This window comes from Dasypus novemcinctus, chromosome 22 (genome assembly GCF_030445035.2).
Source record: "Dasypus novemcinctus isolate mDasNov1 chromosome 22, mDasNov1.1.hap2, whole genome shotgun sequence".
NCBI classification, from domain to species: Eukaryota; Metazoa; Chordata; class Mammalia; order Cingulata; family Dasypodidae; genus Dasypus; species Dasypus novemcinctus.
Window position 1 is genome coordinate 66874474 of NC_080694.1, and position 27333 is coordinate 66901806.

The window sequence follows — 27333 nt, forward strand, 5'->3', positions numbered from 1 at the left end:
ACAAAGGCTAAAAGAGGCTGCCTGCTGCTCACAGTCTCACCAGAGCCAGCCAGTGCAGTCGCTGAGTGGTTCTTTGATTGAGGATGCTATTTTCATCCTTTGAGGGTCTCTTATAGAAAGAGCAAACTCGAGCACATCAGATCCTCAGCTGCTGGCAGTGAAATCCAGAAGGCACTAGAGCTTCTGAACCTGGATTTGGAAGGCACAGAATGAAGGCAATAACTGCAGATAAACTTGAACTCTCACTCTTCCAATCTAGAGTGACAGGCCTTACACTTAGGCCATACAAAACGGTATTATTTTACCTTTTCATATTTCATACAACTGGAAATTAGCTGGGACTGGGGGAATCTGCTTCTTTCTTCAATAGCTCAATTTTCTGAAGAGAAGAACAACAGTGGGGAGTTCTCCACCCAGTGTGTTCCCATAACCCATTCCTGAGAGACCAGGATTCAAAAAGAGAAAGAGTTTATTGTCAAGTGCAAAGCAAGAAGACTGAAGGGCCTAGGGACCTAAATCTGTCCCTCCTTTTTTTTTTTTTAAAGATTTATTTATTTATTTATTTATTTATTTATTTATCTCCTCTTCCCCTCCCCAATCCGGTTGTCTGTTCTGTGTCTATTTGCTGTGTCATCTTCTTTGTCCACTTCTGTTGTTGTCAGCGGCAGCTGATTCTTTGTTTCTTTTTGTTGCGTCATCTTGTTGTGTCAGCTCTCCGTGTACGTGGCACCATTCCTGGGCAGGCTGCACTTTCTTTCGCACTGGGCGGCTCTCCTTATGGGGCACACTCCTTGCGTATAGGGCTCCCCTATGTGGGGACACCCTTGCACGGCACGGCACTCCTTGCACGCATCAGCACTGCCCATGGGCCAGCTCCACATGGGTCAAGAAGGCCTGGGGTTTGAACTGCGAACCTCCCATGTGGTAGACGGACACCCTAACCACTGGGCCAAGTCCACTTCCACTCTCCCTCCTAACTGCAGTAATTGTGATAGTTTTATAATATCCAAAGACAGGCAGTTTTATGCTAATGAATGAGGAAGTTGGAGATGACTAATTACTGAGCATGTGCTGGTTGACCACATGCCTAGTCCCAGAAACCACTGCCATGTCAGGGGGCCAATGTGGTTCGATTGAGGCCCATCTCCTAAGCTAGCGTAGGAATTGGGGTGAGTAGTCCTGGGGGTTCAAGTGCCTTCACTAATAAACATTAGGAGGCTATCCTGTGATCATAAGACTTTGAAGTTGTAAAACAAGCCAAAGGGGTTACAAATGGGGGCCAGTCACCAGGTTTCTACAGTCACAAGATAAATATTACATAGTTTTATCACCAGTATCAAAGATCAAGGCATCTGGACTCCAGTTCCTCAAGCTCCAGTAATTTCAGATGTTCACTTTTGGCTGGTCCACAAGACACTAGAAAGTACAAAGCCATCTATATATAATGACTCAGTGATCCTAGCCATTTGTTAATGTTTAACTCTCAGTTACAAACCATCACTACCACAGCGTAATTGACCAACATTCAAAATAGGGGAAGAAAAAAGAACCCTCTCAGTTTTTCTTTCTGAAGCAAGGAAGCTGAGACCCCATAAGATGCTTGGTGCTTCCAGGAGACTGTAAGGATGCAGCCAGTGGGTAGAGAAACCTGGTCCAGAGTGTACACAGCTGTAAAGAAGAGAGAGATGAAAGACGGAGGAGAGAGCACCAGAGAGAGACATCCAGGAGATCAGAGTTTAGAGGGAAGATGGTGCTCACTCCAGGGAGGGGCTCTAGGTCTGCAGGAGGCAAAGAAAATCCAGCTTAACACCAAAAAATTATTTATTTATTTATTTTTTAATTTTTATTTTATTTTATTTTTTTTGCGAGGGTTTATTTTTTATTTTTTATTTTTTTAATTAAAATTATTTATTTTTATGAATTACATTAAAAAAAACGAGGTCCCAATCAACCCCACCGCCCCCACCCCCCACTCCCCCCACAGCAACACTCTCTCCCATCATCGTGAGACATCCATTGCACCCAGTAAGTACATCTCTGAACATCACTGCACCCCGTAGTCAATGGTCCACATCATAGCCCACACTTTCCCCCGTTCCATCCAGTGGGCCCTGGGGGGGTCTACAATGTCCTGTAATTGTCCGTGAAGCACCACCCAGGACAACTCCACGTCCCGAAAACGCCTCCACATCTCATCTCTTCCTCCCATTCCCCAAACCCAGCAGCCACCATGGCTACCCTTCCCACACCCATTCCACGTTTTCTCTGTGGACATTGGATTGGTTGTGTCCATTGCACATCTATGTCAAGTGGGGGCTTAGATTCCACATGGATACTGGATGCACTCCTCCTGCTTTCAGTTGTAGGCACTCTAGGCTCCATGGTGTGGTGGTTGACCTTCTTCAACTCCATGTTAGCTGAGTGGGGTCAGTCCAATAAATCAAAGTGTAGGAGCTGAAGTCTGTTGAGGCTCTGGGCCTGGGTGTCTTATTATCAGTCCAGAGATTCAAATCCCCTAAATATATCTTAAACCCCAGCACCAACTACAATTCCAATAAAGTAGCATGCAAGTCTTGTGGGAAGAGATCCCCTCCGAGTTCAATTCCATCATGTAGAAACACCAGCTCCAAAGAAGGGCCATCTGCCATGGCAGTGAACCCCATCTGCCATGACCATAGAACCCGTGGGTCTCTTTATCCCTCAGAAGAACCAATACCTGGGGTTGTATCTACTTTATCTGTCTCTTAGACTCTGCTCAGTTGTGCATAAGGGCATTCCTTCTGACAACCTCCAGACTCTTTTTTAGAGACTCATAGCCTTATAATCTCATTTCTCCTTTCCATTTCCCCCTTATATTAGGTCAAACAGCATTTTGAAGTCATGTTATTATATGTAGACAAGGATATTCTGCTGATCCATATTGAACCTTTAATTCAAGGTCACTTTCTAGTTGCATCTTCAGCTGATATGTAGTAGTGATCCCTCGGTGCCAGGGAGGCTCATCCCCGGGTGTCATGTCCCACGTTGGGGGGAATGCACTGCATCTACATGCTGAGTTTGGCTGTGAGAGTGGCCACATTTGAGTAACATGAAGGCTGTCAGGAGGAAACTCCCAAGCACAGTGCTACTCTAGGCCTTGTTCTTATTGCAGATGTATAGGCTCAAAAGCATAGCCATTAGTATCAGGAACCCACTGTTGGGCCCTCCTTCCTTCCTGGTTCTTGCCGTTGCCCCTGGCGGACTGCCGCTGCTCCCCAGGGTCCATGACCGTGACCCCCCAGCCAGGCGCCCAGTACCCGCCCCAGCTGTTGTTTTTAATTGTTTCCACTATGAGTATATCTAGACATTACTATATACCCTGGGCATATGCCCTGTATAACTCCCTGTCAGCCATATATATCCTGTCAATAACATCCTATATCAGTATTCCTCTGCTGCCATTGTTGAACCACTCTATGATTCAAAACTTCCTGTAAAGTGAATCCCAACATAATGTCAGCTTCACAAGAGTCTTAGATCACCAAAATACATATATACAATATACAGTACTTCCCCAGATCCACCATAAAACCTTTTCCCTTCCATAGCGATAATCTTTTAGCTTATTCATATCATAGTTCCTGATACTGATGTACAGATTCCGGAACAATAGCTTTCAAACAAGGTGACATCTGTGCTTACTATGTGGTCCATACTTTAGATTGTACAGTTTTCTAAATTTTTTAGTTATCCTATGTTTTGCCTTATGGTTTACATTATTAGTCTGTCATCCCCTATATGTTTCTGGTGTAATATTACATGTTTTATATTCATCCTCGTGTACTCTCACAGAACTCCTCTCTTGCCCCCATATTCACCTTGGTTCCTTCCATTCCACATCCATTTTTCCCCTCTCCTTGAGGCCCACAACGCCAGCCAATCTCTATTTCCCAAGAAGCCCTGTCCAGAGATCCTTGCAGCAGTATTCAGGGCCTGACTTTCTCAACTGCCCTAATGCCCTGGGAGCCATCCTTTCTCTCGAGAGATACAGTTCTCTCTATTTGATGGCATTAGTCCTCCCCAGGGTGTGGGTCCACCCCAACTCTCACTTCTTGGGTCTCTTCCCAATGGTACAACCCACCTTGGCAAAATGAGCCTTCAGCTATTCCCCCGGAGTCCGTCCCGCATCAGATCATACCCCCTGAGCATCCTAACCAGGTGTCCCTCCTACTTATACTTTGATACGATTTTCTCAACTTTTTGTTCTCAACGGACACCTGACACTCTCCCATGTTTGTATGTTGCCCCTCCCTCCCCCGAATTTTTGGACAATATTACCCCTCTTCCCATCCCCAGCCCCCTTCAAACCCACAAAGCCCCACCCGAAGGCAACCCCTTGCCCCCATTTTGTCCCTTCTTTGTGCTCATACTTACCCCCAGCTCATCACAGATTCCACCCCTACAGACATTAACTCACATCCTTCCTCCACCCCCCCGATTTCCAGTAAGCCACTTTTCCAGACTCTAGCTCTCTGAGGCAGTTTGCTTATTTCATATCATTAAGGTCATATAGTATTTGTCCTTCAATGCCTGGGTTGCTTCACTCAACATAAGATTCTCTAGATTCATCCATGTTATCACGTGTGATTGTAGTGTATTTGTTCTTACAGCCGAGTAGTATTCCATTGTGTGTATATACCACATTTTATTGATCCACTCGTCTGTTGATGGGCATTTGGATTGATTACAACTTTTGGCGATAGTGAACAATGCTGCTATGAACATTGGTGTACATACATCGGTTTGTGTCCTTGTTTTCAGTTCTGATGGGTATATACCCAGCAGTGGTATTGCTGGGCCATATGGCAGATCTATGGTTAGGTTTTTGAGAAACCGCCAAACTATCCTCCAGAATGGTTGGATCCTTCTGCATTCCCACCAGCAGTGGATGAGTGTTCCCCTTTCTTCACATCCTCTCCAGCATTTGTATTCTTCTGTTTTTTTCATAGCTGCCAATCTTATGGGAGTAAGATGGTATCTCATTGTCGTTTTGATTTGCATTTCCCTGATAGCTAGAGATTTGGAGCATTTTTTCATGTGCTTTTTAGCCATTTGTATTTCTTCTTTGGAGAAGTGTCTGTTTAAATCTTCTTCCCATTTTTTAAATGGGTTGTTTATCTTTTTGTTTTCAAGATATATGAGTTCTTTATATATGCAAGATATAAGTCTCTTATCAGATATATGGTTGCCAAATATTTTCTCCCATTGTGTAGGTTCCCTTTTTACTTTCTTGACAAACTCCTTTGAGGTGCAGAAGGCTTTAATTTTGAGGAAGTCCAATTTATCTATTTGTTCTTTTGCTGCTCGTGCTTTTGGTGTGATATTAATGAAGCCATTTCCTATTACAAGGTCCTGTAGATGTTTCCCTACACTGCTTTCCAAGATCTTTATGGTCTTGGCTCTTATATTTAGGTCTTTGATCCATCTTGAGTTGATCTTTGTATAAGATGTGAGATGGTAATCCTCTTTCATTCTTCTACATATGGCTATCCAGTTCTCCAGGCACCATTTGTTGAATAGGCCATTCTCTCCCAGTTGCAAGGGTTTGATGGCTTTATCGAATATTATATGGCTAGATACATGAGGTTCTATATCTGAACTTTCAATTCGATTCCATTGGTCTGTGTGTCTCTCCTTATGCCAATACCATGCTGTTTTCACTACTGTAGCTTTGTAGTATGTTTTGAAGTAAGGAAGTGTGATTCCTCCTATTTCGTTTTTCTTTTTCAGTATGTCTTTGGCTATTTGGGGCCTTTTCCTTTCCAAATAAATTTCATAGTTAGTTTTTCTAGTTCCTTAAAGAAGGCTGTGTTGATTTTTATTGGGATTGCATTGAATGTGTAGATCAGTTTTGGTAGGATAGACATCTTAATAATATTCAGTCTTCCTATCCATGAACAAGGAATATTCTTCCATTTATTTAGGTCTTCTTTGATTTCCTTGAACAGTCTTGTATAGTTCTCGGTGTATAGGTTTTTTACCTCTTTAGTTAAATTTATTCCTAAGTATTTGATTTTTTTATTTACTATTGTGAATGGTATTTGTTTCTTGATTTCCTCCTGATCTTGCTCATTATTGGTGTACAGAAATGCTACTGATTTTTGCGCATTGATCTTATAACCTGCGACTTTGCTGAACTCATTTATGAGTTCTAGCAGCTTTGTTGTAGATCTCTCAGGGTTTTCTATGAATAGGATCATGTCATCTGCAAATAATGAAATTTTGACTTCTTCCCTTCCAATTTGAATGCCTTTTATATCTGGTTCTTGCCTCAGTGCTCGAGCAAGTACTTCCAAGACAATGTTAAATAGGAGCAGAGACAATGGGCATCCTTGTCTTGTTCCTGAGTTTAGAGGGAAGGATTTCAAGATTTCTCCATTGTAAACAATGTTGGCTGTAGGTTTTTCATATATACTCTTTATCATGTTCAAAAAGTTTCCTTGTATTCCGATCTTTTGGAGTGTTTTTATCAAGAAGGGGTGCTGTATTTTGTCAAATGCCTTTTCTGCATCTATAGATATAATCATGTGATTTTTTTCCTTCAATCTGTTTATATGGTGTATCACATTGATTGATTTTCTTATGTTGAACCATCCTTGCATACCTGGAATAAATCCCACTTGGTCATGGTGTATAATTCATTTAATGTGTTGTTGAATACGATTAGCAAGTATTTTGTTAAGTATTTTTGCATCTAGGTTCATTAGAGAAATTGGTCTGTAATTTTCCTTTCTTGTGGTGTCTTTGTTTGGCTTTGGTACTAGGATAATGTTGGCCTCATAGAAGGAGTTCGGCAATGTTCCTTCTGTTTCAATTTTTTGGAATAGTTTCAACAGGATTGGTGTTAGTTCTTTCCGGAATGTTTTGTAGAATTCACCTGTGAAGCCGTCTGGCCCTGGGCTCTTCTTAGTTGGGAGATTTTTAATGACTGATTCTATCTCTTTGCTTGTGATTGGTTTGTTAAGATCATCAATTTCTTCTTTCGTCAATATGGGGTGCTTATGTGTTTCTAGGAATTTGTTCATTTCCTCTAAATTGTCATTTTTGTTGGAATATAGTTTTTCAAAGTATCCTATTATGATAGTCTTTATTTCTGTGGGGTCAGTGGTGATATCGCCTTTCTCATTTCTTATTTTGTGTATTTGCATCTTTTCTATTTTTTTCTTTGTTAGTCTCGCTAAAGGTTTGTCAATTTTGTTGATCTTCTCAAAAAACCAGCTCTTGGTCTTGTTTATTTTTTCAAGTGCTTTCTTATTTTCTATTTCATTTAGTTCTGCTCTTTTCTTTGTTATTTCCTTTCTTCTTCTTCCTGTTGGGTTACTTTGTTGTTGTTTTTCTAATTCCGTCAAAAGAGCAGTTAGTTCTTCAATTTTTGCTCTTTCTTCTTTTTTGATATGTGAATTTATGGCTATAAATTTCCCTCTCAGTACTGCTTTTGCTGCATCCCATAAATTTTGGTATGTTGTGTTATCATTATCGTTTATTTCAAGGTAGTCATTGATTTCTTTTGAGATTTCCTCTTTGACCTACTGTTTTTCTAAGAGTGTGCTGTTTAATTTCCAAATTGTGGTGTGAAGTCTGGGCCTCTGTCCCTTGCGAATTTCCAGCTTCACTCCACTGTGGTCAGAGATATTGTTTTGTATGATTTCGATCTTTCTGAATTCATTAAGCCTTTCTTTGTGGCCTAGCATATGGTCTATCTTGGAGAATGTTCCATGTGCGCTTGAGAAAAATGTATATCCTGCTGTGTTTGGGTGTAATGATCTATATATATTAGATCCAGCTCTTCTAATATACTGTTCAAATGTTTTGTTTCCTTAGTGATTCTCTTTTGAGATGTTCTGTCCAGAGTTGATAGTGTTGTATTAAAGTCCCCCACTATAATTGTAGATGCATCTATTTTTTTCACTTAGTTTTTCCAGCATTTGTCTCATGTATTTAGAGGCACCCTTGTTAGGAGCATAAATATTTATGATTGTTTGATCTTCTTGACAGATTGTCCCTTTCACTAAAATGTAGTAACCTTCTTTGTCTCTCACAATTGTTTCACATTTAAAGTCTATTTTGTCTGATATTAATATAGCTACTCCTGCCTTTTTTTGGTTGTTGTTTGCTTGTATGATTGTTTTCCAGCCATTCACTTTCAATCTCCATGCGTCTCTGGGTCTAAGATGTGTCTCTTGTAGACAGCATATAGATGGGTCATATTTCCTTATCCAGTGTCCCAGTCTGAATCTTTTGATAGGTGAGTTTAATCCATTGACATTCAGTGTTATTACGTTCAGAGTATTATTTGTGGTAGCCATAATTTGGTTGGATTTGTGTTTGTTATATTTTGTTTGTATTATTATATTTTCCCCTTCTATTTTTGTCTTTTTTGTTGCTCTTCCACTCTCCTCCATCTCTGACTGTCCTGTTTTTTCCTTTCTTCCTGCAGAACTCCCTTAAGAATTTCTTGAAGGGGAGGTTTCTTGTTGATATACGCTTTCAGTTTCTGTTTATCTGTGAATATTTTGAACTCTCCATCATTTTTGAATGCTAGTTTAGCTGGATAGAGTATTCTTGGTTGGAAATTTTTTTCCTTTAGTACCTTGACTATATCATACCACTGCCTTCTTGCTTCCATGGTTTCAGATGAGAAATCAGCACTTAATCTTATGGAGCTTCCCTTGTATTTGATGGTTTTCTTTTCTCTTGCTGCTTTTAGGATTTTCTCTTTGTCTTGAGCGTTGGATAATTTGACAAGTATATGTCTTGGGGTGGGCCTGTTGGGGTTTATGACCAGTGGAGTGCGCTGTGCTTCTTGTATATGTACATCTGTCTCTTTCAGTAGATTTGGGAAGTTTTCAGTCATTATTTCCTGCAACACTCCTTCTGACCCCTTTCCCTTCTCTTCTCCTTCTGGAATGCCTATAATACGTATGTTTGAGCGTTTTGCATTATCATTCAGGTCCCTGAGTCCTATCTGGATTTTTTCTACCTTTTTATTGACCACTTCTACTATCTGTTTGATTTCCAATGCACTGTCTTCCACATCACTAATTCTCTGCTCTGCCTCTTCTAGTCTGCTGATATTTGCTGCAAGTGTATTTTTGATTTCTTGAATTGTGGTGTTCATTTCCATCATATCTGTTATTTTTTTGCGCATGTCTGCAATTTCCCCTCCAAGTGTTGTCTTCATGTTGTTAACCTCTTTCATTACTTCATCAAATTTGTCGGTGATAAATGTTTTGAGATCTTTCATTGCTTGTTCGAAGTTCTGCTCCCCTTCCTGATTTTTAGTTTGTTGATTGGATTCAGTCATGTTTTCCTGATTACTGGTTTGGTTTGTAGATTTTTGTTGCTGTCTTGTCATCATTTTTCCTTGACAGGTTTAATCAGATCCGTAGCTTCTTTGTCTAGTCTTGGTGATTAATTGTTTTTTTTTTTTTTTGCATAAGCGTTATATCTTCTCTTTGTCACTTTGTTCTTCCTATTCGAATTTCTTATTGCTGGTTAAGTTCACTTTAAAGGAAAGTATTAGTGCTGGGGAAAGGCAATTGTGTAAGGAAGGAAAAAGTGTAAAGTAGTATTTGTGATATATGTTAACAAAGCATCAATATGAGTTCTGGGAGGATGGAGGTTAGATCATGTAAATTGTGTAGAGTTCTAGTAGTAGGAAAGTACCTATAATAAGGTAGATGACTGAATATGGGAGGAATATGGTACGTACTAAGAAGCTATTTTTTCGTGAGAAAGGGAAAGACAAAAGAAAGGTAATATTTCAAGGGCAGATACCAGATGGAAAACTAAACAAAGGTATTAGAAATTAAGAGTTAGACGCTTAGTGGATCAAAGAAAGGGAGTTGGAATGTAGGAGAGATAGCAGATGGTGGAGGATATCAAGTTGTAGGGGAAAGGGGTTAGTGTAGATAGCCTAAATCTATTCACAGAGAAATGAGGCAGTGGAAGATGAGGAAACCCAGTAAATGTGAGGTGTTTCCTGCAGGACCTATTGTATTGTTAAGATAAAATAGAATAAGAAGAAGATTGGGGACAAGAAAGAGAGGATTAAAAAATAAAAAGGAAAAAGAGACTTTGGGGGATACGCTGGGAGAAAATACTAGGGGATAATGCAATGCCAGGAATCAGAACATTACAAAACTTGAATAAAAGAAAATAGAAATAGAATAAAAATAAAAGCAAAACAAAATAAAATAAAGAAGAAAAAACGCAAACTTTGAGGGCTAGGATATTCAAGGGCCTCAGATGTCAGATGAACCTCAGGGTGTGGTGGATTCAGGGATGGACAGTCTGAGGTATTAAGGCCTCAAGAGGTGTGAGTCTCTGGCGTGTGGGCCGCCAGAGTCCAGGGAACTCAGACCTGGCAACCTCAAGTCCAGTTAACGGGAATCCTGGGAGCACCACAGTGCATCACAGCCTTCAGGGATCCCCGCAGCTGGGTGCCAGCCCTATGGGTGAGGTCTCATCCACAAGCTCTATCCTGTGTTCTGTGTCCTACAATTCACTCACTTACTAGGGTCTATTGTGTGGATATATCACCAATTGACTTCAGGAACCCTCCCACCCTGTGGTCCCCCAGAACGTCCACCTGGCGGCTCCTCTAGGCTGCAGCCAATTTAATGACTCAGATCAATATCCAGTTCTGGGGGAGGGGCTCCAGCCAGAAACGCTAATAACAGAGTCCAAACCGGAAATTCCCACACTTCGCAAAATATTCCCCTAATCAGGTTCCAAACGTCTGGCACCCCGTGAGACCCTGGTAGCGTCTCTTTGTTGCTATCACTTTGAGACTGCTGTAGTTCCGCAGCAGGGGTGGGGGGGTGGGGGCGTGGCTCTAGGCAGAAACAGTATTGTTTGTGTCCGCAATCACAACTTCCCCCCGCTTTGCCCTAAAACCCCCGTCTGTCTGCCCAAATGGGTCTGCAAGCACCTCCCTTCCCACAAACCCCCAATAGGCTGCCCAGGGCCCACGAACTCCCCAGTACTGCAGAGGCTCCAAAAAAATAAAAATAAAAAAAAAACAAAAAACCAAAGAACAGAAACCCCTCCGCAGGCCCGGCTCCGGCCGGCGCTGCCCGCCGCCGAGGCCTGGACCGGCTCCGCCTGGCTCCATACGCCCTCCGGTAGCCCGGCCCGGCTCCGCCCGCCGCCGCCTGCCGCCAAGGCCTGGACTGGCTCCGTCCGGCTCTGTACGCCGCCCTGGCCCGGCCCAGCTCCGCCCAGCTCCGTAAGCCAGGCCGCCATGGCCTGGACCGGTTCCGCCCAGCTCCGCTCACTGCAGCGGCCCGGCCCGGCTCCGGCGTCCGCCTCCCGCCGCTGCGGCCTGGACCGGCCCCGCCCGGCTCTGCACGCCGCCGCGGCCCCGCCCGGCCCCGCTCGCCGCTGCCGCAGCCCGGCCCGGCTCCAGCGTCCGCCGCTGCGGCCCGGCCTGGCTCAGCCCCACCGCACGGCGCTAGATGCCTCGGCTCCGCCTACCCAAGGAGGGAATCCTCTACAGGTAGCTGGGATCTCCATGTGTATTTCACAGACGGATCCTCTCTGTTACCTTCCCTCCAAATCGATGTCCAGACACCTCCGGACCAGCAAAAATCCCGAAACAATCCGGTCCCAAAGAGTCTCCAACGCCGCCCAGCCGATTCCCTGCAGAAGACCCTAACAGGGAAGTTCACTCAGCCGCCATCTTGCCAGCGAGGGTTTCCAAAAAATTATTTAGAAAAAAAATTCTTCATTCATAATATAGGTTTCAAAATGAGAACCTGTGCTAAATTCCTGGTGGAATCACCAGATCCTTGGAAAGGGTCTGGTGCACGGTCTCAAGTCACTCTGGGATGGTGGAAGGCACAGGAGGGGGTGATGGAAGGGAAGAGAACACAGGAGGGAGCGTCCCGAGAGCACCCCGAGTATGGTGGGAGCTGGGGGTGCCTGGCTGTGGGGAAGGCAGAGTTAAACACTGAGATGTTTCTGGGGAAGCCTCTTCAAGACCTGGTGACTGGAGGACGAGCCAGCTCTGAGAGGCAGGCAGCAGGCAGTGCCCTCGACCCAGGGGACATTCCTGCATCACTAGGCTCCTCTGAACCGCCCTTTCTCAACAAGAAGGGGTATGCCTGCAGGCTGGCCTTCTCTTTACTCCCTTCCCTGGACCCCAGTGCAGGGTTGTGGTCAGTCCATGGCTCAGGTGGATCCTGGGGGCCAGGTGCACCTGCCCGCAGCCAGCAGGGGTGTTCCTTCTCCAGTGGTGTTCTCCTGGCAGTGAGGCCAATTCGTCACTGCACTGGGCGGTCCCTAGGGCAGCCACGGGGCTAGGTCCATGTGGAGCGTCCTCTGAGGCTGGAGCTCAAGACCCCTAAGAGTGAGCTCCCACGTGGCCTGGTGCAGCCACATCCCCTGGGGTCCCCTGAGCTCAGGGTCCCCTGGGGTAGAAGCTGAGGCCCTTCATCCATGTGCCCACCCCACTATGTGCTCCACACGTGCTGGGGGAAATCTGGCTTCCTACCCTACAGGGTTGCACGGACCCCCCTTTTTAAAAAGACTTATTTTTTTAAAGATTTATTTCATTTCTCCCCCCAGTTTGTCTTCTTTTTAGGATGCACTGACACTCAAAGTCGGGACCTCCCATGTGGGAAGGAGGAGTTCATTCTCTTGAGCCACCCCTGCTTCTGCTTGTTGTCTTACCTCCTTGTGTCTCCCCACTGTGTCTCTTCTCTGCTTCATCTCCTCATTTCAGCTTATCTCTTGCTCCTCTTATTTAGGAGGCACCAGAACCCAACCTGGGACCTCCCGTGTGGTAGGCGGGTGCCCAGCTGCTCCAGCCACTTCTGCTTCCCCCTCATGGAGGAGCCCAGGGCATGCACCTGGAGGGGCTCTACCTGCAGTGCTCGCCCAGGAGCACCATCATTCTCACAGATGAGGATCTCCTCGTCAGGCTCTTCCCAGGATGACTCCTTCAGTGCCCACGGGCCAGAGGTCCTGTGTGTCCAGCCCTCATACTTGCAGAGTGGGCAGGGCAAGGTGGGTGCCCACCTGGGTGGGGGGGGAGCAGCAGGTGTGTGTTCAGGTATCACTGCCTCCTCCAGGGCCCCAGGAAGACAGGGCATGTGCCCTCTCCTGGCTGTCCACAGTGGGGGCATTGCGGGCATGGAGGCACCTTCCCAGGACCCTCAGCCTCTGGCTCCCTCCCGTGCACAGGAACCCCCTTTCCCTGAAAGTGAGTCACTTTCAAAGGAGCCAAAGGAGAGGAAGAGGCCAGAGAGCATGGCGGCAAGGCCAGGAGCTGCCTGGTGCCCCTGTCAGCTGTGTGGTCACACTCCTGGCACCTCGAATGGCAGCACCCAGTGCCCGCTCCTCACCAGGGCTTGTCTGGCCTTTCCAGCTCCTGGGTGGGGAGAAGAGCCTGAAGCTGCAGGGACGTGGAATCCCTGCCACGCGCAGTGGAATGGAGAGCTCAGAGAGGACTTCTTTCCTCTCTGCGTGGGCAGCAGAGCGTGGACTTCAGGACGGGGTGCCCAAGGCGAGTCCAGGTGCAGCGGCAGGCAAGGGGCTTCCGGGGACATGAGGGTAGGGACTCCATCAGGGGCGTGTCGGTGCATGGGGGGATTGCGCTTTGAGCCCCAGCCCTGCTTTCAGCGTCTCCCCATCTCCAGAGCTGGTCTTTCCTTTACTGTCAACACCACCACCGCCCCGCGCCAGTGACCACTGGGATTCAATCCTACTTCACTGCAGGTGGAAGAAGGTGAGAAACCTTCATGCAATTCATTCATGTGGATAAAAAAAAAATAGAAAACTCAGTCATAAAGGAATAAACAAGAAATTGTAGCCTCATTGTGGAGAAAGTGGCCATGGTAGTTGCTGAGGGCAGGGAGAGGGAAGAAGAGATGTGATGTGAGGGCTTTTTTTGGACTTGGGAGTTGTCCTACATGATATTGCAGGGACAGATGCTGGACATTCTATATCCTGCCATAACCCACTGAATGTCCTGGGGGAGAGTGTAAACTAAACTACAATGTAAACTATTACCATGTAATGTAGGCTATGGGTGGGGGGGCTGTTCATCTCTTCATACATAACCTGACTGAGTTGTGCGTTTGGGACACTGAGAACTGCAGCCCTGCCCCTGGTAACCATGACAACAACTCCAGTCCTGGAGAAACAGTTTAGCAATGCAAACTCTACAACTTTAAATATTCAGGGCAAATGCAAACCAAATGTGCTAAAAGCTTATCCAGAATGTGTGAAGTCCATTCTAAAAGCTTACTTGGGATCTGGAAGATACATGCTAATTCAAGCCTATTGAACACTCAAACAAAGAACCATTTGGCCCTTCCTCTGTTTAAAAAACTCAAAAAAGCTTGTTTGGGGCTCGGATTTTGAATGAAAAGCTCCGAGCCCAGCTGGTTGTAAATAAACACTTTTTCCCTCCCAAAATTATTCCTGAGTCCTGGCCGCCTTTCTATATGCAAATAATTGAACTTCTCTCAACTTCTACAACACATTAGTGCAGCAGTGCTCCAGAATGTGTTCACTGCGTGCGATGAGTGTGCCACAATGATGGGGGAGGCTGTTGGTGTGGGAGGATTGGGGTGGGGGGGTGAGGGGTAGGTGGGAACCTCTTATGTTTTTTTAACGTAATCTTATTTTGTGATGTATGTATCTTCAAAAAATACAATTTAGAAAAATGATGAGGGTGGGGGGTGGCAAGTGGCTTATAGGGGAAACTCTTATGTTTTTTTTTAATGTAACCTTCTGTGCAATCTATTCACTTTAATAAAAAAGTGTTAAAAATAAAATAAAATACACAAAGTGTCTTTTAAAAAAAAGAATAAACAAATTTGGCCACATTCATCCATGGCTTAGTATTTTCATATATTACATCTGATTCTGACAACAGCTCGTTGCCAGGTGTCATTAGCATCATTTTACAGAGAAGGTGATGCAAACTGAGAGGCCCAGTGACTTTCCCAAGCCACAGAGCAGAGAGCAGCAAGGCTGGGACAGGCCAGGAGGACGGTCAGACGCCAGGTTCCTGGTCTCCTGCCTGCACCTGGGAGAGAACCGACCTCCTTCCATGCCTGTGGACCAGCCCAGTGCCCCTTTCACTCAGAGTGCTGAGCACATCAGCCCCCCTCCCTCCCTGTCTGCTCCCCCCACACACACACAAAGAATGCAGGCTCAGGAGCTTCACTGTCCCATACTTGAGCATGGAAATGTGGCAGGTCCAAGTTGAGATGTGTCCTGGATTCAAAGACAGCATAAATAAAAATTTAAATATCACATTAATATTTTATACTGATCACATGCTGAAATGACATTAAGGATATTTTTGGTGAAATAAAATATATCATTAAAATTAATTCCATGTATTTTTAAAAAGATTTATTTATTTATTTCCCCCTCTCCCCCCACCCACCCCTGCCCTGATATTTTGCTGTCTGTGTCCATTTGCTGTGTGATCTTCTGTATCTGTTTCTCTTTTGAGTCTTCTCTTCTCATTTTATCTCCTCTAAGATTCACCAGGATTCAATCCTGGGGACCTCTGATGTGGAGAGATGTTCCCTGTCAATTGTGCCACCTCAGTTCCTGGTTGCTGCCACGCTTCACCTTGACTCTCCCCTTCATCTCCTTGTTGTGTCATCATCTTGCTGTGTGGCTTCCTTGCACAGGCACTGGCTCCCGGAACAGGCTCGTTTTCTCTTCTCTTTTCACCAGGAGGCCCCAGGGATCTAACTGGGTCCTCCCATATGGTAGATAGAAGTGCTATCACTTGAGCCACATCCGCTTCCCCCCATTTCTTTTAATTTTACACGTGGCTACTAGAAAAGTTTACATCTCACAGGTGGCCCGCATCCTATTTCTGTGGGCAGCCCTGCCCTGGAGACCCACAGACCTCCCTGCCAATCACTGCCACCTCCACCTTCCCACTTGTGTAAACTTGGGCAAGCTAAAAACCTCATTTATAAAACGAAGAGCCTAATTGCACTGACATTGCAGAGCAGCAGGAGGAATAACTAAGAGCAAATGCTGCAGGGCTTCTATCCTGAGGTACAGAATCACATAGCAAATGCTGGCCATTTCTGCTCTTCTCCCTCCTCCTCTCGCGGGGCAGTTTGGGGGCTGCGGAGGCCGGTGGGGCACCTCCGCCGGGGGGATCTGAGCTTCCACAACCAGGCACAGCGTCTTCTCTTGGTCCCCAGGACCTACCCCCCCTGCCCGCTGGCTGGTGGCCCTGGGCTGGCTGATACTCCAGTCTCCCTGGAGAGAGCCGGTGGCATTGCCAGGAGGCTGGGGGAGGGGGTGGCCTCCTCCCCTGCACCCCCCAGAGAAGAGCGATTTCCCTCCACCGTGGGCAGCGAGAGACCAGCACTTCCTTCCTCTGTGAGTGTCTGTGGGGGATGGGAAGGAACGGTGACCCGTCAGGGGTGGGGGCGCAGAGGGCCTGACGCCGCCCTGGGATGCGGGTCCCCCGTCCTCTGCTCTTTCTCGTCTCCACTGGCGGCATGTGTGTGACTCCTTTCAGAACGCAGGAGAGGGGACGGCGGCCACCAGAGATGCACGTGGAGGCCTCCCCTGTGCGCGAGTGCCTGAGTGTGTGTGTTCAAGTGTGTCGTGCGAGCATTTGCGTGAGTGCGTTGAGTGCGCGGGGCGACCCTGTGTGCGGTGTGTCCTGCCTGCGCGGGCGCAGCACTGTGAGCGCGTGGCCCGCTCCTTAGCCCGCCCGGCCCTCGCCCCGCAGCCGAGCGTGCAGGGCCAGCCTAGGACCCGGCTGGAATCGGGCCCCCCCCCCCCCGGCGCCCGCAGGGCCGCGGCCCCTCCGTGAGCAGCCTGGCCGAGGAGGTCCCCTGCCCCATCTGCCAGGGCGCTCGGGGAGCCGGTCACCATCGCCTGCGGCCACGACTCCTGCCGCGGCTGCCCTGCCCGCTACTGCGAGCCCGCGGGCGGCCCCGACGCCCCCGCAGCCGCCCGCTCTGCAGGGAGCCCCTCGGCCCCGGGCACCTCCGGCCCACCTGGCAGCTCCCGGCGTGGTGGCACCTCGAGCGCCTGCGGCTGCTGCCCGCGCCGGGCCCCGAGGAGCAGGCCGTGCGCCCGGAGCACGCGAGAAGCTCCACTTCTGCAGGACGACGCGGCGCAGCTGTGCGCGCTGTGCGGGGAGGCGCGGGAGCACCCTGCGAACCGCGGGCGCCGCCTGGAGGCCGCGGGGGACCCTACCGGGTGGGACAGGGAGCCGCTCCCCAGGGGTGGGGCTGTGTGTCTGCTTTGGGTTTTTCTGGCTTCCTAGCGCACGACACACAGTAGGACCTGAATACGCGCTCTTTGAATAAGCGGATGAAGGAAATGTGAGTGTGGTGCCTGCGCACGTGTCAGGGGGGTGGACTGCGGGGGTCTGGGTTGGGGGTTTGCGTGTCTCTGGAGGGCAAGGGCAGCTGTGTGAGCGCTAGTGCTTGGGAGAGAAGAGCGCTGGCAGCTACGAAGTGCTGTGGGTTCACATGCAGTGATTATGTGCTGCGTGTAGTTGTGCTGTGGTTTTTACTCTTGTTTTTGCTTCGTCTTCCCCTTTATTTTTAAAGAACCTTTAGATCATATAAATGTTACATGGAAAGCAAACAGGATTCCCAGCTACCCCCTCCCCCTCCTGTGTTGTGCTTTAGTAGAAACTGTTGTCCAGGTGTGCGCAAATGTGTTAATAGTTAATTCGCACTTTATGAGTTCCATGTGTATTTCTGAAATTACATATATATGGGCATTAAAGGGTGTGTACCTGTTTATGTTCCTAACTCTATTTCTAGAGCTGATAGTTGATAAAGCATTTCGTTGATTGCTTTGGCATCACCCGAGTTCTTCTCACTCCAGAATCTCATGCAGATGATTGATTCACTCATAAGGGAGGGTTGTTACTTGGACTCACTCCCTTTGGCACATGAGCATAAAATTGGAATAATTTCAAAGAAAGGCAGATCATAGGTTCAGAAGTTCAGGACAGATCCCCGATGTCACTTACAAAAGACAAATATTAGGATGCTCCCCTGAAAAAAGGAAAGCTCTAGTGGAAACTGAATCATGGCCTCTGATGGCCTCTTATCAGGGTGGGGTTTGATGGACTTTCTTAGGGGCAGATCAGGAAGAACAGGATCAAAGGGCACATGTTATCAAGGAGGATTAAAGTCCAGGCACTGTCAGCTAAGGCCATGGTTTCTTCCTGGGTCACACAGAGGGTGGCGTGAGATGACAGCCTCCAACAAATAATTCTTTCCCATCTTAAATATTTCATGTTCCTTCTCCCCAGGAACAAATTCAGAAGTGTCTTAATAGTCTGAGGAAGGAGAGGAGATTCAAGGAATCTGGGTAAGAGAGAGTCAGAGACTCCATGTCCTCCTGGTGGTCAGCTTCCCTGCCCCTCCCTCCCTCGGGGCCCAGGGCCTCCCTGAAACCTGATGCAAGAGCACACTGGGCCTTGAGGCCATTCTGGGCTTGAGTCCTGACTCCAGCCCTAATGAGCCAGATGACCTCAAGCAACTCACTGACCTCAGTTTACCTATATGTGAAATAGAGATTAAAAAATATTCATGGCCCCTCCAGCTGCTGTAGAGATTGGTTGAGGCTGTGCCTTGGAGGAGCTGAGTGTTGTGTCCCTGGAGAGCACTTGTAAAAGGCAGGTAGCCTTTTCCCGTCTCCCCTCCCCTCCTAAAGCCCTGTCCTTTTGGGAAGTTCCAGTAGGTGGAGCTGAGGCAGCACCTGGCAGCGTCTCCCAGAAACAGGGTAGGTAGAAGGAAAGCATGCCGCAGTGCCAAGTCTGGTTTGACCACAGAACCTTGGGGTATGGGTTGAGCAGCAGGGAGACGGGGTCAAGGAAGGGAGAAGGAAAAGGAGAGGAGAAAGAGAAGGGATGGCTTCTCCTGGCTCCGCCCCTGCTCTCAGACTCAGGTGACCATCAAGAGACAGAAGTTGGTTTCTGAGTTTGCTCTTCTGAGCCAGTTCCTGGAGGAGCAGCAGAGCGTGCTCCTAGCCCAGATGGAGGGGCTAGACCAGGGCATCCTGCAGCACTGGGAAGAGGTCGACCTCCTGGCCACTGGGGAGATCTGCTGGTTCACCCCTGACTGCAGAGCTGGAGGAGAAGGAGAGGCCGGCAGCGGAACTCCTGATGGTCAGCCTGGAAGCCTGTCCCTCCCTGTGCCCTCTTGCTCTGAGCACATCCTGTACATTTTCCTTTCTAAACCATCTCTCTTTTACTCAAACACCTCTGCACCCTGAATGAAAGAGGGACCACAGGGCCAGCAGGATTGAATTCCAGTCCATGCTTCCCCAACAGCCCTCTGCTGTTTTCCTCTCTGGCCTCTATCTTTCCATCCCACCGTCCCTAAAATAGGGATGATAATTTTCTTAATGTCCACGCATAGATTCTGTGAGGTTCCAATGATATAATGGAAGTGAAAGTAGCACTTTGGAAAGTGTCAAGTACTGTGCAAACAAGTGGCAGGCAGTATTTCCATGCAAGCTATTTTCCATAACCTCGGTTCCCCTCCACTAGTCGGGAAGTTCATCCTGGTGTATTTTGCTTCATCATGCTGTAGGAGAGATTTTGGGATATAATGAGGCACCAGGAGGGCAACGTGGTTTAGGGCAGCACTCTGCGATGAGGAAAGGAGACCTGAGGGTGAGCCTGTACTTCTCACCAGCAGGTGCAGGTCACGCCCCCCGGGTCTGTAAATGAAGGGGGTGAACCCCGTGGCCCCTGAAGTGCAGTAACCCCTGACACGTGGTGTCTCCAGGGATCAGGTGACCTCCCCTCGCCCAGGGCCAGGACACTGGTCTAGCAGTGTGGCATTGATCTTTTCTACTTATAAGGCAAGTGGGAGTGATGACACCTGAATCCCTGCTCTCTCTCTCTCTCCTACGATATCAGAAGCACTCTGATAAGGTAAGCAGTGAGCGTCTCTCTTCTCTTTTCCCACAAAGATGCACCACACATACCTAGCAATTGCCATACAGATACACAGCATTGTCACATCAAGGACATAGAGTCACCTGTGACCCTTCACACACCCCATTCCGTCCTCAGTTCAGCCATGGATGCCCCCAGCAGTGCCCAGCAGTGGACAGTGGGCCCCGTCCTGGAGGAAGCAGTTCCTGTGGGAATGGCACTTCCAGTTAGAAGGTGGCGGCCAGCTGAGGCTGGGGCATCTCGAAGAACTCTCAGATGCGTCATTTCTGTGTCCCTAGATGTGAAAACAGAAAGTGCCGGAAACCAGCGGCCCTGTCCCCTGAGCTGGCCCAGAGCATTCGGGACTTCACGCAACAGGCCCTCCCGCTGCAGAGGGAGGTGAAGAGGTTTCTGGGTAAGGGGCAGGGTCTCCCCCGGGCACAGCGGGTGGAGCCTGCTTTCAGGAGCGGCCTCCACGCCTCTCTGCATGGCAAGGCTGCAGCCCTCTCTGCCCCTGCTTTCCTTATCTGCAGGTTTTTAAATATAATCTGCCTCTCAGGATGTGGTAACAGTAAAGAGAGATAGTATTTCCAGAAAAAAAATAGTTTTGAAGAATAATTAAATAAATCTGATCAATAGGCATTGAGCAATATAAAGGATAGTGGTGACAAATTGGCCATTCCCAGCCATTTAAAAACCCACAGCAGTGTTTGTAACCCATGGTATTTTTTGATGGTGAACGCTGTTGATCATTCTCCAGCACGGTGTTATCTTCGTCCTGTGGAAGCTGCCTCTCTCCTCTCCTCTTGCCTTCACTCTGCTTCTGGGCTGGACGCTCTTTTCCAGAACGAGGAGTGGGTGGGGCAGAGCGGGGCAGTTTAGGATGGAAGAGCCAGGAGTCTGGCTCTCGCCTGCTGCCCACACTGAGAGCTCCTGAGTCCTGTGCTGATCTCAACGACCTGCCCCTGATCCAGCTCCTGGAATTGCTCCCGGCGGCCTGTAGTGAAGGGACTTTCAGTCCAATCAAAGGCCGACTGTGAGTACCCAAGGTATTGGTGAGAAGGATGAGGAGTCAGAGCCCCGTCCCCTCATTAGGTGGACGTCTCCATCACACGTACCACGTCCTGGGGTCCAGGCACAGCACTGGGGACCCAGGGAGCAAACAGACAGTGTCCGGCCCTCGCCCACCCCACCTGCTGGACCAGAACTATGTGCTTTCCCCAGGGCTCCAGGGGCTCCTGCTGCGCTGAGCTTAGAGCCCCTGCCCCGAGCTCAGCCTCCTGCCGCCCTGCGCCCACCCCTCCTGGGCCGCGGTGCTAAAATGTTTTGGGGATCCGTGAGACCGATGGAACCTCACCCCGTGCCATTTCCTCTCCACAGAAAAGCTCAGCATCGAGTTGGACCACGAGCCAGGTCAGCAGCACCTGGGAGGCCGTGAGGCCCAAAACAGGGAAGGAGAGATGACTGGCTGCACGGACACCGGGATGCCACTTCTATGAGCACACGAACTAGAACACGCACATGCACACACACGTGTGGTGCTGCACAGACACCGGGATGACACTTCTATAACCACAAGCACTGGAACACACACATGCACATGCAAACACACATGTGAGGCTGCAAGGGCACTGAAATCCTCCTCTGTAAGCACATGCAAATGCACACACACACATGCACACACATGGGGTGGGGCTGCATGGGTACCGAGGTACCACATCTATGAGCACACGCACTTGGACACACAGACACTTGCACACACATGTGGGGCTGCACGGGCACTGCAATCTCCCCTAAAAGTACCCCCCCACACACACATGTAGAGTGGGGCAGCCTGCCCCACACACCTGGCCTGTGACCTGCTCCTCTGGATCTGCTCCTGCTGAGGACACAGAGACTACATCAGAGTGGAGTGAGGTCTGTCAGGAGAGCCCCAGCTGAGGAGCCCCTCGCTCTGGGTTTAGGATCAATTCTTGGGCTCCAGGAACCCCAAACCCTCTCAGATACAGCTTGTGCATGGGGGTGGCCTGGGGAGGGGATGGAGGGGACCAGCACAACTACGCAGGCCATGCCCCCCTCAGCCAGAGGCCCTGGGAGCCACGCACCGTAGAAGGGCCCTCTGACCATGCACGTGTCTGAATTTGGGATTTCTCCCAACCCATAGCATGTCTGCTGCCATCCGTGTCCCACTGAACGTACTGCCATGCAGGAGTCTATAGGACTCCCTCCCGTGGGTTAAGGTGTCTCAGACACCTTAGCCCGTGGCAGGCAGGAGGATGTGGCATCCAGGTGGGCTCAGAGCAGGCCCAGCTCTGGAGGCAGCTGAGCTAACAGGTACCCACAGGCAGCAGGTGCAGCCCGGACCAGCGCCCACGTCCTCTGGATCTCGAGGTGCTGCAGATTCTCATTGCTGGGCCAGGTGGGCCTCAGGCTGCATTTCTCACCAGCTTGCTGGCCTCACCTTCATTGTTAGGACCCACAGGCCTGGGACACAAACTAGGCTGGCTTCCTGGAGATGGTGGCATGTTGCTGACGGCCAAGTCCTATGGGTGTCTATTGTCATCTGTGTCCTTTTTGGCTTCCCCATTCGTGTCTGCTGATATCCCTGTCCCTTTTGTCTTCTCCCACAGCTCACCTCACTCTGGACCCCGAGATGTCCCACCCCAAGCTCCTCTTGTCTAAGGAACCCCGGCGGGCATGGTTCTCCTACAAATGGCAGAACTCCTTTGACAGCCCCCAGTGTTTCAACAAGGCCACCTGTGTCCTGGCCCAAGGCAGCTTCTCAGGGGGGCGGCACACGTGGTGGTCAGTGTAGACTTGGCCCACCGGGGCAGCTGCACCGTGGGTGTGGCGAGTGGGGCTGTGCAGCGGAAGGGGGAGCTGCGGCTGTGGCCCGAGGAGGGCGTGTGGGCGGTGAGGCTGGCGGGGGCTTTGTCTCGGCCCTGGGCTCCTTCCCTGCTGGGTTGATGCTGATGGAGCAGCCCCAGCAGATGCGAGGGTCCCTGGACTACGAGGTGGGCTGGGTCTCCTTTGCCAACGCGGCCACCCATGAGCCCATCTGCACCTTCACGGCCTCCTTCACGCAGGAGGTCTTCCCCTTGTTTGGGCTCTGGGGATGAGGGTCCAAGTTTTCCCTGAGCCCCTGAGGGGCTGGAGTTAGCCCCGCCCTGTATGGGGTCAACCCAACCCCAGGGCACGGGACCTCTGGCTGCATCCCCTGGAGACTTGGAGGTGAAATCACTGCTCTAGAGGACACGGCAGGGTCAGGACTTCGGCAGGCGATGGGGGGAGGCCCTCCAAGCCCCTGACCCAGTGGACAGTCAGGATGTCTAGGACCTCAGGCTGCTCCCGGCCCCCTCACCCCTCCCCTGAGCTCCAGAAGTGGCTTCTCATCACAGAGGAATGCACTCCAGACCTGGCCTATCACCATGAGCTGTGATCTAGGCAAGGCTCCCCTGCTCTTCTTGAACTCTTCCCAGATACTGGGATTAATTCCTCACACCCTCAAGAAGCTTTTCCTGTGTGCCCACTGTGCACCAAGCAGAATGGGGGCCACCAGGGATGTGGAAAGGCAAAGGGTAGAACCTGCCCTACCTCGGAAGGATCTCCTGGAAGACACAGAATAAGAAGGACATTAGAGCACAGCGTGCTGGGGGTGGTAGGGGCTGACCTGGAGCACTGGGTCACCTCCATCGTCCTCAGGAGAACAGAGCCCCTCATCTCCAGGGGTGCTGCCACTTGGCACCCTATGGCCCCTCCTCTGGGAGGGACTGACTGAGATGAGGATAAAGGCCTTGAGGGGAGGGGTGCGTGGGGGGAATGACATCAGTCCCAAGGTGGAATTTTAATTCCTAAGAGCAATAAAAGCATTATCTTATTTTCAGTTGAGTGGGCACATTTTATTTTTTAGTTCTTGTTGATATTTTTAACGCTACAACATATGGTTCATGGACAATCTTTGACCACCATTGTTCACTCTGCTCAGACATAAATTGAAATTTCCTCTCAGCTTCCCACCGGGTTCCCTGGGAGAAGGGGAAGCCGCCAGGGCCCTCCATGCTGAGGCCAAGGCTGGAATTCACCTGGAAGTTGTTCTGTTGATGCTTGCTGACAGGTAGAGAAGAACATGGTGCAGGAGCCCCTGAATGGACTGGGGGAGAGTGTAAACTACAATGTAAACTCTTATCCACGTGCTGCAGCAGTGCTTCAAAATGTATTTACTAAATGCAGTGAATGTACCACAATGATGAAAGAGGTTTCTGAGATGGAAGGAGTGGAGGTGGGGTGGGCGGTGGGGTATATGGCATTCAAATCAGTGGGAGAAACTATAGTTTATTCAATAAATGGTAAAAGGACAAACTGACCAGTCACTTAGGGAAAGTAGTTAGAGTCCTCCCTTACTCCTTCATCAAAGTATATCTCAGGGAGCGATCATGACTCAAGCAGGTGAGTGCCTGCCTCCTACATGGGAGGTCCTGGGTTCAGTCCTCAGTACCTCAAAGATATATATATATATATATACACACATATATATATATATATATATACCACAAAATATGTGTTAAAGTATATTCGCTATAATATTCTATACAAAACAAAGCAATGCTATAACCTGGAAACAACCCAAACATCTGCCAACTTATGATACATTCATAGAATTGAATACCTTGCAGTTGATGAAAATAATTTAGTAGACCTATATGTACCGAAGGACAAATGGAAAAATGTCCAAGACAATTTTTACACGAGTTGTGGGAAAAAAATAGAGTCATTTTATGGGGTGTTTTCCCTAGAGTGTATACATGCAATTATCTTGAAGGATACACACAAAAATTACTTCTAGAAACAGAATGGAGGGAGGCAGAGAGAAAGATTTTTTGATTTGACCTCTGTAGCAGTTTGATATGCTTATGAATGCCAAAAATAAATACTGGATTATTTTTGTAATCTGGTCTGTACCTGAGCATGATTAAGTTATGACTAGGGCTTTGATTGGGCCACGTTATTAGGGCATTAAGTCCCCACTCCTTGGTGGGGGGAGTCACAGATAAAAGGCATGGTAAAGGACAGAGTTGAGGGGTTTCTTAATGTTGGAGTTTTATTGTTGGAGTTTGATGCTGAAGTCTTAACTTGGAGCCCTGGGAAGTAAACGCACAGAGGAAAGGGAAGCAAACCCCAGGAAGAGAGGAACCCTGAGCCCAGAAAGAAGCAAGACCCTGGAAGGGAGGAACCCAGGAAGCCTGAACCTCCATAGTCTTTGGCAGCCATCTTGCTCCAACACGTGAAAATAGACTTTGGTGAGGGAAGTAATGTATGCTTTATGGCCTGGTATCTGTAAGTTCCTACTCCAAATAGATACCCTTTATAAAAACCAACCAATTTCTCGTATTTTGCATCAGCACCCCTATGGCTGACTAAAGCAACTTCAATCCTTTCAGTGTTTTTGAATTTATTGCCAATAAGCATAGAACTTTTATGATAAAAATTCAAATGAAATAGAATAAAAAGACTCACAATAAAAAGGAAGGGAGGGAAGAAGGAAGGAAGGAAGAGGGAAGGAAGGAAGGAAGGAAGGAAGGAAGGAAGGAAGGAAGGAAGGAAGGAAGGAAGGAAGGAAGGAAGGAAGGAAGGAAGGAATGGGAGGAAAGGAAGGGGGAAGAGAAAGAGAGAGCCATGTACTAATATCCAGGTTTTAATATATTTGCAGGATAATTGTTAGCATACATACAACTGATTACACTTCTAGCAACACTCTTAGTACTGTCAACCCAGGAGCCATAGAGTCTTAGGACTAAAAGGTTTTTTACCATCTGGTCCAACTTCATTCTGCAGGTGAGAAACGAAAGTAACTCATGTTTCCTGGGAATATGCGACACGGTCCAAGTGTAGAATCGCAGAGCAGGTAAGTTAAGACTGAATAGGACAGTTCCTTTCCTAAAAGTGCTGTGGCTCTTTGTACCGCAGCACATTTCTGACTGCTGGAGTCTCCCTTCCCCTGCCTTCTGCGGCCCTGCAGGCTCTGTCCCTCCTGGGCTGACCTGAGCTCTCTCCTTTTAGCCCTCGCCTCCACCCTCCCTCTCCACTAAAAGCAGAAACAAAAACTACACGCTTCAGGGCTGTCTTTGCACAGCCAGATATGTCTTACTTTGAGGAATTACACTGCAAGCTTTGGTAGGTTTTTTTTGTTTGTTGTTGTTGTTGTTTTTATTTTTTGCTTCTTCTTTTTTTGTTTAATAAGTGGCAATCCCAGGCCAGGAGGCCCAGAGCCCGGCTGAGAGCCGCGTCTTCCCCGCAGGCGGCGCCCCTGCTGCCCGTCGAGAGAGTTGGGGGCTGATCTGAGGACCCTCCACCCGCGGGCAGCGGGGCAGAGCGTCCAGGGGAAGGGGTCGAGGGGACTGGACCTGAGGGCCTGCAGGGCGCCCGGGCAAGCGCAGGAATACAAGCTCGGGGGGCGTCCAGGCCCTGCCGGGTCAGAGCTGGGGTCCGCACTGGCCCGCCGCCCGGGGGGCAGGGAAGGGGGACTGGGGAGGGGTCTGCTGCGACCTCACAGTGCAGAGTCGTGCTGGGACCTGGAGAGGAAGAGGGGCGAGGACGCGGGTGGGTTTAGCTGGGGGGCTCTGGAGGAGGGGCTTGAGATGCCCGAGGCTGGGCCAGGGGCGAGAAGGCGAGAGGACAGCTCTGGGGCTGTGGGCTAAGTATGGCCCGAATTTAATGAAAATAAGGGGGCGGTCCCTGGAGGGCAGAGACGCCTCCAGCCCGCAGGCGCCTCGTGGGTCGCACGGAAAGTGCTCTGAGAGCACCCCAGCTGACAGCCCCAGGCATGTGACTACTGCCACATGCTCCCAACTCTGGGAATAACATTGTGGATTTCTGCCAATATGTTAGGGAAAAATACTATTTCATGTCTTTTTAATTTGCGTTTCCTTTATATACCACAGAACATCTTTTTATGTTTTAGAGCCATGTTATATTTCTTATCCTGTGCAGTGTCTGTTCATTTCCTTTCCCCAATTTTCTACTGGAGAGTTATTTTGCTTTTTATCTATAAGAGCTCTTTAAACATTGGGGGAATTAGTCCTTTGATTTTGATGGTAGTTGTAAATATGCTTTCTTTTTCTATTTCTCTTTGGTTGTTTGTCTCTTGGTATTGCTTTTTTTAAAATAAAATTTTATCGAAGTACATCTTTCATACATAAACAATAAGGGTACAGTAAAATTTATGAATTTACAAAACAAACATGCATATCATCATACGAAGCTCACATACATCTTCCCACCACCAACATCTGGCATTATGTGAAACATTGGTTTTACGAACTATGAAAGAGTATCATCAAAATATTGCTACTAACTATAGTGCATGTCTTATATTCGGTGTCTTT

General features: G+C 48.5%; 1 pseudogene; it reads left to right on the forward strand.

Annotated features, from left to right (window-relative positions):
* Window positions 1-18806: 18806 nt before the first annotated feature.
* Window positions 18807-23783, forward strand: LOC101432563 (tripartite motif-containing protein 10-like; annotated as a pseudogene).
* Window positions 23784-27333: the final 3550 nt, after the last annotated feature.